Source organism: Crocodylus porosus, unplaced genomic scaffold, assembly GCF_001723895.1.
Source record: "Crocodylus porosus isolate Cpor-Errol unplaced genomic scaffold, CroPor_comp1, whole genome shotgun sequence".
In the NCBI taxonomy this organism is placed as follows: domain Eukaryota; kingdom Metazoa; phylum Chordata; order Crocodylia; family Crocodylidae; genus Crocodylus; species Crocodylus porosus.
The window spans coordinates 4,824,395-4,842,308 of record NW_017728917.1 but is presented as its reverse complement, the minus strand read 5'-3'; the positions used below and the strand labels follow the sequence as shown (position 1 = coordinate 4,842,308).

The 17,914-nt window shown below is 43.2% G+C and overlaps 1 long non-coding RNA gene across 1 annotated transcript in view; it reads right to left on the bottom strand.

The window, feature by feature from the left end:
• Positions 1–576: 576 nt before the first annotated feature.
• The window catches only part of LOC109311447, a 24,931-nt gene continuing 7,593 nt past the window's right edge, over positions 577–17,914 (bottom strand). The window contains exons 3-4 of the long non-coding RNA XR_002101502.1: positions 14,729–14,795; positions 577–705 (exon numbers count right to left, since the gene is read on the bottom strand). This is a non-coding gene — a long non-coding RNA (uncharacterized LOC109311447). The remainder of the gene's footprint in view (positions 706–14,728; positions 14,796–17,914) is intronic.

Sequence of the window (17,914 nt, the reverse complement as noted above, 5' to 3'; positions counted from 1 at the left end):
ATGTTAAGCTTTTTGCACATTTATAGCAACTTACTCTGTCAACATCAAAGTAAATCAGGAAGAGAACACATCCTTAATGCACATATATTATCTGACCCTTCCTAGTTGAAGGCAATTTTGCTCAACATCTCTAAACAGAACGATAATTCATATGCAGTATCACATTAATGACATTTTCACTTGCAAACTGTGTCTGGGCTGGCTGGCAGCCAGCGTAGGAAGCAGCTTTTTATGGTGAGGTTAACATGTTTATTGATGGAAATTACATGAAATTACAATAAAAATATAGGTTCATATTTCAGACAATAACAACGAGATTGTTTGGTAGGTTTTCAAATACAAAGCACTAAGCATTCAGGATTGCACTCTGCAATCATACCAACATGATTTGTAATTTCAGCATTTCTGACAAGCTAAGGTGGATGGAGTGTGTCCAATATGTGCATATATAACGTGCAGGGAAATTTCTAACTAGTTTTTGGTGATTTAGGAAGTGGTATTTCCTTCTGAGCTGTGCACTCAACCAATTTCCTGCATAATGTGTACCATCTTGGACATACCATCTTTTGGATGAGTAAAATGGAGAACCAGAAAATGCATGGGGACTCAGAGTTATCATCACAGAATGAAAAGACATAAGGTACTCACTGCTTCATGGGATCAGGTCATAGTCCTAAACATCTGATGTACTTGCTGGCATCTGTACTATGGATGAAGGAAATAGCAAAACAGCTGACTTGGCCATTTGGGTAGTTAAATCCTGCCTGTGTTATTTCTTCTTGATGGGTAAATTGCATAAAGTTCTCTTTTCCCTTGTTGAAACAGTCCTTTGTGCTTGCTAGGCTGTTAAACAGCAGCTGCATCACAGCCCCTGTCAGTGGTGGAAGCGATCTCAGTGCACAGAAGTTTCATGCACTCCACTCCTGATCAGACTACAAGGGCTCCTATACAGGTGCAGGTAGCCAGCTCCGATGTGCTGGAAATCCAGCATGTCAGAGCAGACTTGAGGAATCGAGTCTGTTGGAGCACAGAAATAAACATGCTCCAGCAGACTCTGGCTTCATGTGCATTAGCATTCCCAAGCCAGAAAAGTGACAGCGGGGTGATAAGCTTTAGCTGAAAGCGCCCTGCCACCATTTTTCAGTGGGGAGGATATGGATACTTGTGATGCGTGTGGGCTTTTAATTAAAAGTGCTCACTAATTAGAGTGCCCTACCTCCCCACGCCTCCCAGGGCATGTGTAAAAATGCCCCAAGAGTTGTAAAAAAAGTAAGGAACAAATGGGACCTTTTTCATTCTTCTGCAGGCCCAATGAGAGCCACTGGTGACTCTCCTATTTGTATTACCATAACATTCAGCAAATCTAATCATCCCAATGTGCTTGATGCTGTATAAAGCAATAAAGAACTTCGAGCCGTAGAGTGCACATAGCCATTTGCCATCTAAATGTAGCCTGGGAGCAGCCCGTATAGCCTTTCACTGCTCCCAGAAGCCACGTGGAGAACCCGTTTCAAGTAACTCAGGGTGAAGGAAGGGGTGGGTGGGATGGTGGAGGGTTAAGGGGAGGCTTGCATGTCTGCAGTGGGGTTGGTGGGTTGGTTGGAGGGAGAGGAGCTAAATATATCCCATCAGGGTCAGGGAGAGGGAACAGTGCAGCCCTGGGGTTGGGGTGAGTGGCTGGGCTTTCCCAGCCCTGGGAAATCCATGTAGGCATTTGGGAGATCAGGTTAACCCTTTCCTAGACTGGGTTAACCTGATCTCAATCTAAGTTAGTCCACTTCCTGAAGTGAATTCACTTAGATTGGGTGTGCCATTTTTTAAATGATTTAGGCCCTCTGAACATCTGCACAACTACAGAATCCAGTGATGTCGGCTTTCACATCTGCTCTCTCCCCGTGCAATGGCTAAAACCTCTCTGAAATACCATCTGGGGCCAGCACTGTATGGAAGATCTTTACTAGGTTCCTCCACAAACACACCCACCCAAACAAACTCTGACCCCAACAGTGCTGACTTCACATCTGATCTCACCCCTCAGGTAAAGATTTTACTGGCATTAAGGATGCCAGCTACCATCTTTCCATGCTGAGGCTTTTAGCTAATGCCAGTAACCTCCCAGCTGATTTTTACATGCTTACCTCTAAACTCATCTTTGAAATGAAGATGTTCTTCTGTAATGCTCAGCTGGGGAAATCCTCTCCTGCCAGGATCCTGACTGCTATTCACATCAAATAGGCTTCGTGCAAACAGATTTAAATTTCTGACATTTCTCTTTACTTGACAGATAAAACTGTATCAAATCGTAGCTTAAGACTAAATATATTTCACAGGGCAAGTGGCCTGGAAGAGCCACTACCTGGGAAATCTTTGCTACTGAAGAAAATATTTCAAATTCTACCCATATGCTGTTAACATCCTGAGTTATTAAAATTAAGTGAAGAGAAGCTGCCTTGCTAGCCAGCATTTGAGTTCCAGTCTGTAGGGACAGTATGAGGTTATTGTGATCTTGCCACAAATACCCTTTTTTCTCCCTCTTTCTTGATAGATATCAGATGGTGTCTCTTTGTATTGGCTCAATTTTGAGGGCGTCTGTGAATAATCAATGATCCCAGAAGGTCTCTAATTTCCTGATAGAAAATTAGGTTTCCAAAAAAACCCATTTTTTATTCTTTGGTAAAAAATGACTGCACAGAAAATGTTGAGCATTCACTGGAGAAAGACCTTTGCTTTTCATGCCAAAACTTGTTGGTTTTGACTAGCATTTTCCAGTTGGAATGTTTGTGCAACAATCTATTTATATACAGTATTTATTCCATTAGAAGCTGATCCTGATTATCAGATGACCCCCTAATAATTAGATTCTATATCTGGAAAATGTATTAATTTGTTATAATTTTCCAGATATAGAATCTAGTTATTGGAGATTTGTCTTGAATTTGTCCTCCTCCCACTTCTACAGCAGGGAAAAATAAACCTGGGGTGTCAAGTAGTTCCCTTTGCTCTCTGCTTCCCCCCAACTTTTCCCCCTGTCAGCCCCGACTCCCTCTCCTTACTATCAGACCCTGCTCTCCATGAACACATGGAAGTGAGGAGCAAATTTGAAAACAATAACCTTGAAATTAAACATGGCTGTATCAATTTGCATATAGCACCCATGCACTTAGTTCATCCAGAATTAATGCATGTTACCTTTTTTTTAAACTGCTACAGGTTTTAGCACAGGTACATTATAAACATATTTTTGAGCAGCAATTTGGCTCCTACTTATCTATAGTAAAAACTATGCATTATATTAGTCCAAAGCCAAAGGCTTATTATTTGCCACATAGCTCATTGAGCTGGGTCCCTGCAGAGCCAGCAGCATTTCAAGCCATGGTGGCCCCAGAGCTCAGCACCACTCAGTATATGTGTTTACCCCAGATACCCCCACAAAGGATCCATGTGCTAATTAGCCCCCACTTAGGACTGGAACCAGGTATTCTTGTCGGAGTCCTAGGATGCTCCAAAAATATATATGCAAATGAACCTGATCTGACTTCACCTCATGGAGGGTCTGGTCACACTAATCATATATGCACCAGGCTGAGAGAGGGGGTGACAGAATTCTAGGTGAACTGTATGGGGCCGTTTTGTGATGTTTGTGAGACATTTAAGGCTGATGATGAAACAGGAAGTATTAGAAATGAAAAGGAAAGTTCAGCTGTGGGAGTAAAGAGGAAGTAAAAATGTATGCAATATCGTGGCTCACCATGACTTGAAAAAGTGTTGGTAGTGAGAGGGACTATGTTTAATGGGCACAACCAGAATAATGTCTTGTTCAGATGGGAAAACATGCTGCCTCTCCACAGGAAAGGGGTACACAGTGCTCATGAAGGCACATCTGTTACCAGTGCTCCTGCACACCGCACTGGTCCCCTACTGCCACCGCCCTGGCAAAACATGTTGCCCACAGAATCCCAAGTGCCATGTGAATCTTCTTCTGGGGATCCAGATGGGAGAAAGTAGCACAGAAGATGCTGTAGAAGACCAAATAGATCAGGGACAGGGAAAGGCCAGACATCCTACTTTTCCTCTGGGCCAAGTACATGAGCCAGTTCTGCAAACTAGGTGACTAGGGCAGAAATGAAAACAGCCTGCTTTGTCAAATACTATACAGGGCACCTGCTGAGACATTACAATCAGGAATGAAAGGGAATGTTTATGCTCACAAAACAATTAGGGTTTTCATTTAACTCTAAGGGTTTTCACTTTCACTTTAAAAAATCATTTAACACTGAGTTGTGTAATGGATTTTGCAAAGATATGTTTTCAGCTTACATTTTTTACCTAAATGACTGCAACAATTTTCTTCCAGTGACTATTGATTGTTAAAATGTTTTAAAAATCTAAAACCCCACTAATTTTACCATTTGATTGTATATATTTTTACATGGCACCAAATGCCTGAGTCTAGACTTTGATGATGTCAACCTTTTCCTGTTAATGTCCTTCAAATATTAAATCCTAGCAAATAGAAGGTATGGAAATCTAATTCCTTGTTGTCAATTGCATTACACAGAGGAAGAAAGAAAGAAAAGAAACAGTTCGAAATAGAAGCCCCACTTGCCAACATAAAAGGAAATCATTCTATAAGATGTATCCCATCTGCTTTCTTGGCAACAAGGCCAACTAACTTGTAATGCAATAAAAAGGCAGATTTACTCACTAATGTCACTGTAAAACAACAACTGAATTCACAATACAACCCTTTCAAATCCATTAACCATGAAGGAGATTAGCTACACCAATAATTTTTAGATCTCAGTGGGTGTGTCTACATGAGATGCTTTACTGTACTGTAGATCAATTTATTGCATGGTAAAGTGTCAACATCTACACGTGCACACCAGATACTGCACAGTAAATTAGTCTACTGTGCCATTAGTTACTATTTGTCAATACAGTAAACTAACTAACAGGTAGTAAACTAACAAATTTGCTCCCAGGTAGCCCCAACACTAGGGAGCCACAAGAGATGGGACACAGAGATGGGGAACTTTTCCCTTCTTCCTCCCGCCCCGGTCCTGGTACTACTCAGCTCCCCGCAGAAGCTGGGAGCCAAGCACCACCTAGACAGGGTAGCTCTCTGCCCCTGTCTTATTTTGGCACTGCTCAGTTCCCAACTCCCCACTGGAGCCAGGAGCCAAGCAGAGCTGGGACTCAGGTGCTACCTATTTCCCCACACAGCTAGGCGCTGGCTTCTGGGTCAGCTCCCAGTCAGATCTGGGCTGCATGGGGCTGGCCAGGAACAGATGGGACGGTTCCTGGCCAGTTGGGCTGCTCAAGGAAATACCTGTGCAGCCTGGAGCTGGATGGAGCTTCCCCAGAAGCAGGACAGCTCTTGGCCAGCCCCAGACTGGGTGGCAAAGCCCCACTGGGCACAAACTTGTCCCCATATGCACAGGGCTGGGAGAGCTGTTCAGCAGCAGCTGTCTCCTGGCCCTGTGCACATCAGGACCCCTCCTGATGTGTACAGGGAAAGGAGACAAGTGCCACTACAGCTGGCAGAACTTTTCTGGCTCCTTGCACATGGGGACCAGCGTATGGTTCCTGCCAGCCCCCCAGGCTAGCACCCGGGGGGAGCCTGGAGCTCCCCTGGCTGCTGCAGGGGGGCAGAGCAGGGTAGGAGCAGATTTGCACATGTAGATATGTTCCCAGGGAAGGTTTACTGCCTAGTAAGCCTTTATAGCTTTAATAGCATGTGTAGACGTGCCCAGTATGCTTCAAATATTTACATCATGGTACTTTTCCTCCCACCCCCCAAACATGGAAGCAGCAGGTAAGGGTTCCTTTTCATCTCCCTGAGAGCTAAACTAGAGTCAAGTTCAGGGTATCCCATACCACTGACTGGACTAAAGGCTTGGGGTTTCATTTCAAGGCTTCAGTTGGTAGAGATACCTTTGTCTTCCTAAACTACTGACCCTTACTACACCACATGGGAAATTCTACCCCCAGGATGAGCACTAAGACCACTCCCTTGTTCCCTATTAAAAAACAGGTCTTTGCAGTAACGCATGTGAATACCAATGATTCAGTCTGGCATCCTATCTGAAGGTGCAAGATGTGACACTAGTGACCTGACCAGGCCCAAAGACCTCTGGGGAGTTACAATCTGAGCCCAAGAGACCATGGAAGGCATTGCAATGCTAATATGTTTTTAAGACAAAAGTGGTAGGGATTCTGGGGTCCTTATTGGAGATAATGTAGAGAGCATCTTAAGGATCCCACATGGGCTAACAAAGAGCTAGAAGCTCATATAGAGGCATGGGTTTGTATAATTTTCTCCTCCAAGTAAATGTAAAGCAATAGGTTCATTTAATTAACAGAAAACATAAAGGATAAAATTAACATTTCTATGGGTAAAACTTAAGAGTTTTCTAAAAAATGCCCGAAAGTCCCCCAACAGTTCATCAGCTTGTTTACATTTTTTTTTTTGAGTGAGTTGAGTGAAAGACTGTAAAACTCATTTCAAAGTCTGAGCTTTCCCTCCATAATTCCCCACCTCTGGAAGACGCTGTAGGTATTTCATTTTGGAACACAGATATTTTAGAATTTATTGTCAGTATGACAACTATTATGTAGCCCATTGAGATGGAGAGGAGTGATTTAGTGCTGCGGAAGCATTTGTCACGTTTGATGAATGTGTCTGGTGATGAAGGGCAATGAAAACGCAAGCTATCCAGCTGGTGCGAAATAAAGGGGTTTCCTGATGCAGAGGGTCACAATGGTAGCTACAAAATGCTACAAAAAGTTGATTTGTTTCTCATTTCTAGCCATAAAGAAAGAGTTTTCAAAGGCGTTAATGTAGAGACTATGCAGAACAAATGTAGTGCATTGACAATAATGCAAAACTACAGGCAGCTGGGGAGCTGGCCAGCATTGTCTCACTGGACCTTCATACCAGACTGGGGAATACTTCCATGAAGCACACCCAACCCACTTACGCCACTCCACACTCCAAATGAGGCAACACAGCAGTCGCATTGTGGACTGCTGCAAATGAGGCTCTGTCTCAGTCTTTTTGGGGCTTCGTCTCAGCATGCTTATTCCTATACACTCAGAGTTTTTCCAAGGCAGATGCACTGCTTCACTTCTGGGATCTGGTGTGCATAGAATAGGATGGAGTGGGCAGGGTCTGCTTCATGGTGATGTTCTTGGGTGTACAGGCAGTCCTCGACTTACAACGTTTTGAGTTACAATGTTTTGAACTTACAGCATTTATAAATTGACACTCTGTTTCAACTTTACAATGCCAGTTTTGACTTACAACACTTGATCCAATGCAATGCCATGCCAGCGAACAAGTTTGCTGCGTTGCTCATCTCCCTGAAGAACATCTGTCCAAACTTCCTTGGACACTTTTTTTAAGAAAGCAGACAAGACTCCACAAAAATCTGCAACCAAGACGCCTGAGAAGACTCCAGCCAAGAACCCTTCAAAAAGTCCAAACAAGGGCCCTTCAAAAAGTCTAGCAAAGTCACCTCAAAGAAGTCCTTCCAAATCAATATGATTGCTGTTTACAATATAAATACATTAATGTAGCTATATTATTTGTCTATAATTGATCAAGTACAAAATTCTGGGGTATTTTTGGTGAAAATAAGGTACTGGGCCTTGGTTCAGGAACGAATCCCCCATTTATAACATTGTTTCTTATGAGAAAATTGTTTTTGAGTTACTACTCGAGTTTTGACTTAAGCCATGGTTTTCAGAAACCAATTGTGTTGTAAGTCCGAGGACTGCCGGTATGCATTTCTTACACTGCTTCCCTGGGTTTCCCCCTCTCCCCATCTGCCTTACCAACCATGGGGCACCTTTGATGTAGCAATAACTTTCCTCCATTCTTCCTAGTCTTTTGAAATCTTTGTACAATCAGTTAGTTTTAATCCCATCTCAACTTTGATGTTAGTAATCCAGCTTGTCCTAGGTCTTCCCCATCTTCTTTGTCTGTCCATAGTACTGTACAGTACAAAGGTCTCAGTTTGCTTTTCGATCTTCCTAGTGGACGTCCAGGTCTCACAGCCATTCAGACAGTGTAAGGAGTCATACAAATATTCTCACTGCCCCTTGTACCATATCATTTCCTTTTCCCCATATGTCAACCCACGTCCCAGCAATCCTTAACAACAGTACCTGCCCTGTGATGTTGTAAGAGGAAAGGTTTTCAGCTCCACTGGTAGTAGGATGAATACCAGCCTTCCTTCCCTTTCTAGTACCATTCAGGAACCAGCTCACTTGCTCCTTATGCAGGACCGCTGTCCTCAGAATGGCAAGGACATAAGCACTTCACCATAGCTTGGAGTAGTAGCACACCAAGGTCTGATATGAACACATATCCCATTAAGCCTCTTGAGTAGCTTAATGCAATTCTTGGGTCAAGGCCCTAGAAAAAGAATAGGCTACTTCTATTTTCTGACTGGCCTGAATTATAGAACATAAAAACTCTAATCCACTGCCTATAGGATAAAGAGATAGAAGACCAGTTTGGGGCTGGGACAAAATGCTGGCATGACCTCTGAGAAATTAGGTCAAAATAGGCTCCCCTCTGAGCAAATGAGGCAGGCTTGGACAATTACACACTCAGAAGAAATGTCTTGTGACATCATTGATTCAACTTCTACCAGGCAGAAGTCACCCTCAGAATGCTTCCTTCTACAACACTTTGCAAAAAACTTACCTCCAAAGTTCTGTGGAAATCCAGGCAATGCACAATACCTTATTTTCCATTTGAATGAAAATTGTATTGCGCTAAAAAATTCTCCCAAACTTGGGGGGAAAAGGGGTTTTGAAGCATTTTGTATTGCATTACTAGAATGCATACATATATCACTACATCCTGTATGAAATTCAGCCTTTCCTCTCTGGAATACAGAATATTGATTTCATTTCAATTTCATTTTTGTTTTGAATGCATTTTCATGGGAAAGAGACCCAACACCGAGCAGTTTGGGACTCTGACTCAGCTCCTATTTTTCAGCTGCCAATAACGAGTGTGGTATAATTATTCTTTATTTGATAAGAGTGTCCCCATAGCTACCTGACAGTGACGTAATTGCTCTAATCCCTGATACATAATGTAACTTGATCTGTTTTGCTAGATGTCATGTCATTCAATCTAAACTAAGTGATGTTAACTCATTAGGTAATATTCTTCTCCCTGAACCCCAGCCTAGTGCTGTTCATCTGCTGGTGGAGCTATCTACATATGTATTTTGGGCTGACCAAATGACCATGTGATTGTAGTACCAGAGTTACCGGAGTAATTGTGACATGGAGGACAGACTTCAATGTGGACTGAGTCTACTGGAGACCTTGCATAGGTATTGGGGTTAACCTGTGTTAATTTCACAATGTTTTTACTAGTATTACTACCGGTGCTAGCTAGATTAAAGCTAACATGGAATGCTTACCCATACTACAATCTGCATTTGGTCACATAGACATACACTGTTTTCTCATGTAGTGTCCAACATGGAAAATCTAAATACCTTTAAGAGGATGATCCTGTCCTAAGCAGAGGGTTGGACTAGATGACCTTGGGAGGGCCTTTTAGCCATACTTCTCTATAATTCTATAAGACCCCAAATTGAGACCCTGACTACTCCTGGTCATTGATAATAGTCTCAAATAGTATCAAATTCGTAAATCCTTTTGGAATGAAAGGCCATAACTAAATTTAAGACATTTAACATGTTATCCTATTGAAATCAATGCAGCCATGCCTAAAATAAGCTGCTACTCACTATGGGTAGGGACGGACATTGCACATAAACCAGCTTAAGTGACCAAAAACTAGTTTAAACCTGTAACAGAACAGATTTTCAGTGCACATACACCAGTTTAAAAATGGCTGACACCAGTTTAATATAAACCTGGTTGAATGCAGTTATCAGACTTAACTGATTTGGGTTAAACCTGTTTATGCAATGTCTGTCCTGGACCTATGTGAATAGGTATCAGGATCTGACTCTGTAATGATAAACATTGAGCAGTGATGAGCAGTTTAATTGTGCTATTGCCTCTTCATGATTTGAATATTTAATGTTCAAGTTTGCTGGTGTTTCTAGTCTGGGAAAGGAAGCTATTTTTCATGCCAAAAAAGAAGGTTTAGGTGCAGCCATGCATTTACTGAAAGCTTGTCTAGAAGTATTAGATGTCTAAGCAAGCCCATTTGTTTTGCAATGGGTGCACTTAATACATACTTCAACTTCCATATAAAAGATCCACTGGGAACTAATGTCCACTGAAACCCCTTTCTATCAGCTAAGCACTTCTGGTCCCGATGCCATCTATCAGCAAGAGAGTTTTGAAAATTTAATAACTTTGCTCAGCTGCCAAAACAAGATTCTATTTTTGAAAAAAAAACCAAAAAAGAAACCCAATACCAGAAAATCTTTGGGCTTTTTGTTTCCTTCTCTAAGATTTTTACTTGTTTGGCTTTCTGTGAGATTGAATAACCTGCACTCTTTTCCATTCGTTCTTATAAAACTGAGCACTTCAATTAACTGATTATTGAAGTTTCTTCCAGGCAAATTTCTCATTAACTTCCTAGGTCCTGCTGCTGAAAGGTATTTTCAGTTTTCACCAGCAGTCAACAGAAATACCATCCTGGGGTCTTTGGTAATCAAACATCAACTATTAATGCTGTTTTTGTAATGTACCATATTTGACATCCTTTAAATACTGTATAGAACCAAATTTTACTAACATCATTCAGATGTATCCTAGTATGCAAGTAGTACGGCTGTGCAAAATGGGCCCTATTCTACTTGGATTCAGATTCAGCCCGAACTGGGGACAGTGATTCAATCCACAGATTCAGATCACTGTCCCTGATGTGATTCGGCCAAATCTGAATCTGAAGAGTCGATGCTGATTCAGTGAATCAGTGATTCAGACACAGGAACAGCTTTCAAAGTTTTTTTCTACATACCTTGAGGTAGCAGCGCAGCTCGTGATTGCTGTAGTGCTGGGGTGCATGGAGTATCCCATAGGAGCACAGGGGGCTCTCCGGCATGCTTGGCAGTGAACCCAGCAGTGAATCCAGTGAACACTTCCAGGCCCACCACAGAGCATGCTGGGGGGCCCCTCCCGTGCCCCTCCCACCTCAGTGATCGGCTGCAGGGGGACCCCAGATGCCCCCCAGACCTAGGAGGCACCAGTCGCTAAGCGGGGGGGGGGGGCACGGGAAGACCCCTCTCTCCCCTGTGCGATCCCCAGTGGACCAGGAAGTGGACTGGAAGTGCTTCTCCTCCACTTCCACGTCCGCTGCCAAGCACACTGGGGAGCCCCCCGTTCTTCTGTGGGACTCTGCATCTGCCCCTGCACCACAGCATTCAGAGCCCCTGCTACCTAGAGGTATATAGAAAAAACATTTAAAGCTGTGTCTACATCCAAATTGCTGAGTTTGCCCAAATCACTCCAAATCAACTCTGAGGGTTCTGAATCAACTCGGAGAGATCCTCTGATTCAATTCAGATTTGGGCCAAATCTCCACCGAATCGAATCAGGGACTGAACTTCGCACAGCCCCAGCAAGTAGCCTAATAGAAATCAAGGGGACAATTAGCTCATCAGGATTAAAGGTGACGTAAAACGAACCGGAAATAATATTACACACAGAACTGCCCGACTGCACTGCTACATATGCACAGTTATTGAAACCACGCGTACAAGTGTGTTGACAATATTCACGATATTAAACATTTGACTCTTTAAATTATGTCTTCCGGTATTTCATCATTAATAAATATGGTTTTCCTTGGACATTTCCCTTGCAAAAGTAGAGTCAAAGCACCTCACAGTTTTGAGTGTGCTTTTTCCACCTGCCTCTAGGGGTATGTCAACACTTGGTACTCTTGAGGAGTGTTTTAATTGAGAATCCCCACCTCATCTGCTCCTGTTCACATGGGACAAAACCAGAAATGTAGGAGTAAAGCTAATCTGGGGGTGACCCCTGCCACTTCTGAGATGTCTCCCTTCAATGCACTTGAAAACACTGGTGTTGGGGTGGGCCCCAGAGTGCCTTCTCCACTTCATTTGTGGGTCACAATGGTAGCTACAAAATGACCATCCTAAAATGTCATACCAAAGACGACAAAGATTTCTCGGTTTGACATGTATGAGTGAGAGTGGGTGAGTGGAGCTTGAGGAAGGCGCTCTCTGGGAAGACTGGGGGTGCCATGGAGACAGATCCTAGCTCCTCAGTGTTGACACTCTAGTCTAACCCCCAAATTTCAGTATCTGCAGCAGAAAGGAAGGCCACAGTTGAATAAAATCCCTGGAAGCCTGGCAAGACAACATTCAGGTTAGACTTTTTTCAGCAAGGCAGAAGGAAGAAACCCAAGAACAACATTAACAGCAAGAGTAAATAAATTATAAGCAAAGAGTCCCACTTACTGCATTAAGAGATAGCTGTAAGAAATATCCAGCTGCAAGGAAGCCAAGGCTACTTTTTTTGATTTCTTCAGTCTCCAGATACAATTTTTCTCAAACATTCCATATCCTTTGTAATGACTGAAGTTAATTTTGTTTGTTCTAACTTTACCAGAAACAGCTCTTCCATACATTTTCAGCTGAAGAACAATTGCATTATCCTAAATCTGCTGCATTGAGCAAGGGTTATGTGCTGGTATTATCTGAACACTTACTGAAACTGAAGTGTTCGCTCAGTGTTGCCATTTTTAGATGTACTGTACAGAGATTGTCAATACACACAGCAACACTTATGATGAATAAATTGATTTTCTCGCTGCTGTATGTTGGGTAAAAATTATTTGATTATGTATTTAGCTGCTAATGGAAACTCATTAGTAGAATTTCATTTCATGCTTGTTTGCACCTGCAATCTATTTTTTCTTGTCCAAAGGATTGTTTCATTTAGTTTGCATGCTATCAATTCTACTTCTCACATTTAAACAGATCATCGCCAGCCAAACTCCAGTATCTATGGTCTGAAATAGCTCAGGGCCATCATTCTTACAACAGCATCATTAAAGCATCAAATCTCAAGGGATTTGTTGTCATTTACGACCATACAGTTTTTAAAGCTTGCCTCTTGGCTTATCTGTAACTTTTCTGTATTTACTTATATCTTAATGACAGACACCTTCTTCTATGACTTTCCCACAAATTCCTTCATGGAACAGCCCAAGACTTTTCTTCCACCCTTTTTAGGCAGGGAAGTAGGAAACAAAGTTTTACTTGAGCTGCTATTTACATTGCAAGCAATAGGGAAGGACCTAAGACTTGTACTCTTTTCTTGGACCTGATTGTCATGTTCCAGGAGCAAACTCCCAATTCTCGCTCTTAAAAGTCAATAAGCCGCATCCTTGGCATAAATCTGAAGAGCTCCATTGTGTCAAGAAAGTTAAGCTAATCTACACCAGCTGAGGATCAAGCCTAATAGAATAATTTGTATGAATAAAGACAACATAATTTGTATCCCAGGGAAGTTGTGGGATCTCCTCCACTAAAGGTTTTTAAGAGGCTGGAAGAAACTATTTTCTGGGAGAGTATAGAAATAGCACATCCTACATCCTGCATTTGTGACAGGGTTGGACTAGGTGACCTTTGAGGTCCGTTCCAACCCTATGATTGTCTCATTGCAATAATTTTAATAGTTATGATGACCACAGTAATAATCCCCTTTGCTCAATAAAACACTGTTAAACATATGTTGAATGGCTATTTGTTTTCTTTAGAGGGCTAGGTTGCTACTTGTTTGGGAATAAGACACCCTTCAAACACAAGTCAAATTTAACTGCCATGCCAGCTGTTTGGGTTTTTTTTCTTTCCCTTAACTGCATCTATTTTATAGGCCAAAGAGAATGAATTATTGGTCTTAAGAGTATTAGAGGGGGAAATTACCTAATGGTTCTGATTTGATACCCATCTAAGTGGATTGGAGGCATGTGCAGTAGATAAAGGGCCATAATTCTCATAGCAGTCTGAAGCCTGTCAGCACTATGAAATAACCCGCTTGACCTAGAGTGGTTTAACCTGTTGACTCAGTACCTAGCTGAGGAGATGGACTAAGCACTGAAGAAGAGATGAGAAATCCTCCTTTGCAGATATTTTTCCTGAACCAGGGCATTCTTTCTGCTAAGTGCAGAATTTGCTCCTTAGCTTTTGAACTTTATTTTTTTTTAAATGAACAACCAAAATGACACAGGAGGGGCCAACACTAGAGTTTGTGATCACTTCGTATTAGCTGCAAACGTGATAGTCTGTGCATAGCCAAGAGCTACGGCTTTCCCCTAATGTCTCCTGTCAACACAGATCCCTGTAGCTCATCCCCTTGATATGTTCATATCCTAGGGCTCTAAAGAAGAGGCAGCACAAAGAGATACGTTTCTATGTGAAGTGAACAGTATGTAATATATTTTGCAGACTATTGTGCCATATTTTAGCTGGTTGAACTCCCTTTACATCTCCAGTAGTGCTGTGAGTCTTAGAACAACCAATGTCTTCCTACTTTCCTCTCCTTCTACCCCAACCTTTGGGAAACAGAAATGCATCTCCAGACTACCATTCGCAGTTCCTTAAGGAATTTCCAGTTCAAGTCCAGTTCACAGTGTTCTGGCTAGCAAGAGACCCTAAGCCCAGGAATGAGACAATGATTCACTGATGGGGCAGGTTCATCGCTGGTAAATCCGAACATGAGCATAACTGCAGCTGTAGTATCTTACCTTTTATGCTATTTTATTATTTCTGGCTTGAGAAGCAGGGGTCCAGAATTGGGCTTCATTCGTGCCGCTGCAAAACCAGAAGAATTCTGTTAATTTCAGTGGGATCACTCAAAATTCATCCCAATAAAATGAGGCTTGAATCTGGATTGGTGACTTCAGTGTGAATTAACACAACTAGTACTCAGAAAAATATCCTTGCTGTACAAACATCTATCCAGTAGGCATATTCAATATGCTGATCATATTCCCAGTGAAAAGAGTGGGAGTAAAAGCAGCTTCTGATTGCACTTTTTAAATCTTCATGATCAATACAATTAGGCTTGGCAGAATTCATTTTTTTTTATTTAAATGGCTAAAATCAATATTTATTTTTTAAGAATGTATTTTGATTTTTATCAGTTTAAACTCTTCTGGTTGTACAAAATTGGGGGGGGGGGGCAGAGGCAGGTGATTTAGTAATGACAATATGCTTTTAAAAGCTTTAAAAAATCACATGTCAAAATATAAAAGGTAAATTTCCATAAAATCAGCAGAGCAGTGATTCTCAACCCGTGGCCCACAGGCTGCTTGTGGCCCAATCAGCACACTGCTGTAGCCCATGTAACCTTCTGTTTAAAAAAAAAAAAGTCAAGATTGCCGCCCACAGTTTGTTAGAGTCAGGGATCTGGGTTCTCTGTTTGCCATGGAAAAATGCAGAATAAAGGATTTCCTCCTTTTAAGGAGAAAAATGTGGATTTTCCCCTTAAAAGAAGAAAAATTTGGGAAACAGCGGGTTTCCCCTTGCAGGCTGGCGTGGAGTGGGATGGAGCCACAGGCAGCTCATCCGGGGGGGATGACAGGGGGGCCGGCTCTCCACTGCTGTGTGCACTCCTGGGGAGGGAGGCATGGGGGGGGCACATACTCCCCAGATGTGTGAGCATGGCAGGGGGGCGGATGCAGGCTGGCTGCTGCAGGCTCCTCACCCTGCTGCCCTTCTCCTGGGGGCCTCTGTTGCACATCAAGGTGGGGAAGCTCAGTGCCACCACCAGGATCTCCCTGCTGGCTGCACCACCGTGGCAGTGTGCCCCCTGCCCACTTGGCATCAGCAGGGGGCACAGCTCCATGCCACTGCTGCTGCCAGGAGGGCAGGGGGCACCTCGCCATGCCATCACAGCCAGCATGGGGCTCCCAGTGGTAGCACCAAGCCTCCCTGCCCACCAATGCCAGGGGGAGGGCAGCAGGGTGGGGAGCAGCCTGTATCTGTCCCCTCTCACGGGCTCTGCTTTGGCTGTGCTGCCTCCCATGGGTGGCAGCCAGGGCTTAGGCACTGCTGGGGGGAGGTCAGGCTACTGCAGGCCTTGGACCTGGTCCCACAACCCGCTCAGCTGTGGGTTGTGGCCCACATTAGGAGCTGCAAGTGTGGCCCACTATGGCAAATAGGTTGAGAACCACTGCAGTAGAGCACACCTGCTTTACATCACTCTTTGTTTGGCAGTACATTCATACCAGGCTAGAGCCTTTGCTCCCATGGACCAGAGCACAGAGGCAGGGGCCAAGCTACAGCCTGCAGGCTAGGGCTGCTGCCAAATGCCCCAAGCCCCACACTGCAATGGGAGGCAGTGGTCGCCCAGCCCAGGTTGGGAAGCGGCTCCCTGCTCCCTTCAGCTGCTCAGGGCCTGAGCCCCACTTGGTGGACATCAGCAGAGGGGCAGCCCAGCCCCTTGAGAGCCGTGGCCTCCCATACTCCTGGGCAGTTCAGGGGCAGCGGATCGGTCTTAGGGGCACCCCTGCATACCCTGCCCCTGCCCACAGGCGCTTGGCAGGAGTTCAGCACCTGTTTCCCAGCTGGGACCTAGGCAGAGTGAACAGCCAGTGGCACCGGGGATGGGCCAGGCATGTTGGGCATTCGGCACCTGTGTCCCAGCTGGGATTTGGGCAGAGCAAGCAGCCGGTGGCACCAGGCTCATGGCAGGACCCCACAGCAGCAGCACTGCATCGAGCGTGCGGTACCCACCTTTTTTTCTTACCTCCTCCTTTTATAGATTTAAATTTTTACCGATGGAAACATTTTTCTGTCCATCTGTGAGTGTGAGGTGAAATCAATGTTTAGCAACATTTAGTGATAAAAATTGAATCCTGCCAAGTCTAAATACAATCAATTTTTGAATAAATAAGAGATACTGCTGGCTGACCAGAATGCCTTGCAGGAAACTGGATACTGAAAAATAAAGTGCTCTCCTTTCTGCTCTCTCTTTGAAATCAGGCATAGCAGCATGGAACTGCAATTCTTGTGAACTCTACAGATTAAATTTCTTTGCTATAATGACCACTAGGAATTAGTAAAATGTTAATCTTCTTTCCACCCGCTGTGCATGATTATACACAAGTCTAATCAACCTGATTATGAAAGAAAGCAATTTCTGTTTTCATATTTTTTGGTCCTTCATTTTTGGACTCTAAAATTCCTGATCCTCCATTTTAAAGCAGAAATAATAATTAAATTAAAATGCACAAAAAGGGAAGTGATGGAGGCTGATAAAGACTGCTTTACAACAGATCCAGTAATTGATGCTCTAAGGATTTATTTCAAAGCACAGAAGTCAAATTGGAAACCTAGCTTTATCTGGATTTGAGTTGCTTTGATGCAGTTACTACGTCCTTATGTGTCTTCATTTTTAGCTAAACTGTTTTTAATGATAATACTAATAATTACAGCAACACTCAACCATTTTATACACACAAGAGGGTAAAATTCAAATGCTGCCTTTCACTTAAAGTTATAACCATAAATGTGTCCATCCTTTTGCTATGAACTATTTGTAGAGTCCTAAAAAATGTTACACCAGGGGAAAGGAAGAAAAGCCATCAGTTGTGTTAATAGTTGTACATACAGTACCAAATCAGACAAAAGCTATTTAACATATCAAACAGGCAGCTCATCAAGAGTGACAAAAATGACTTGGTTTACTGGTGTTTATTTTCATAATTTCATAGTTTCTAGGATCAGAAGGGACCTGAGCAGATCATCAAGTCCAACTCCCTGCCATGGCAGGAAAGAGTACTGGGGTCAAACGATGCCAGCAAGATGTTCATCCAACCTCCTCTTAAACACCCCCAGGGTAGGAGCCTGCACCACTTCCCTTGGAAGTTGGTTCCAGACCCTAGCCGCCCTGACCGTGAAGTCGCGCCTCCTGATGTCTAACCTAA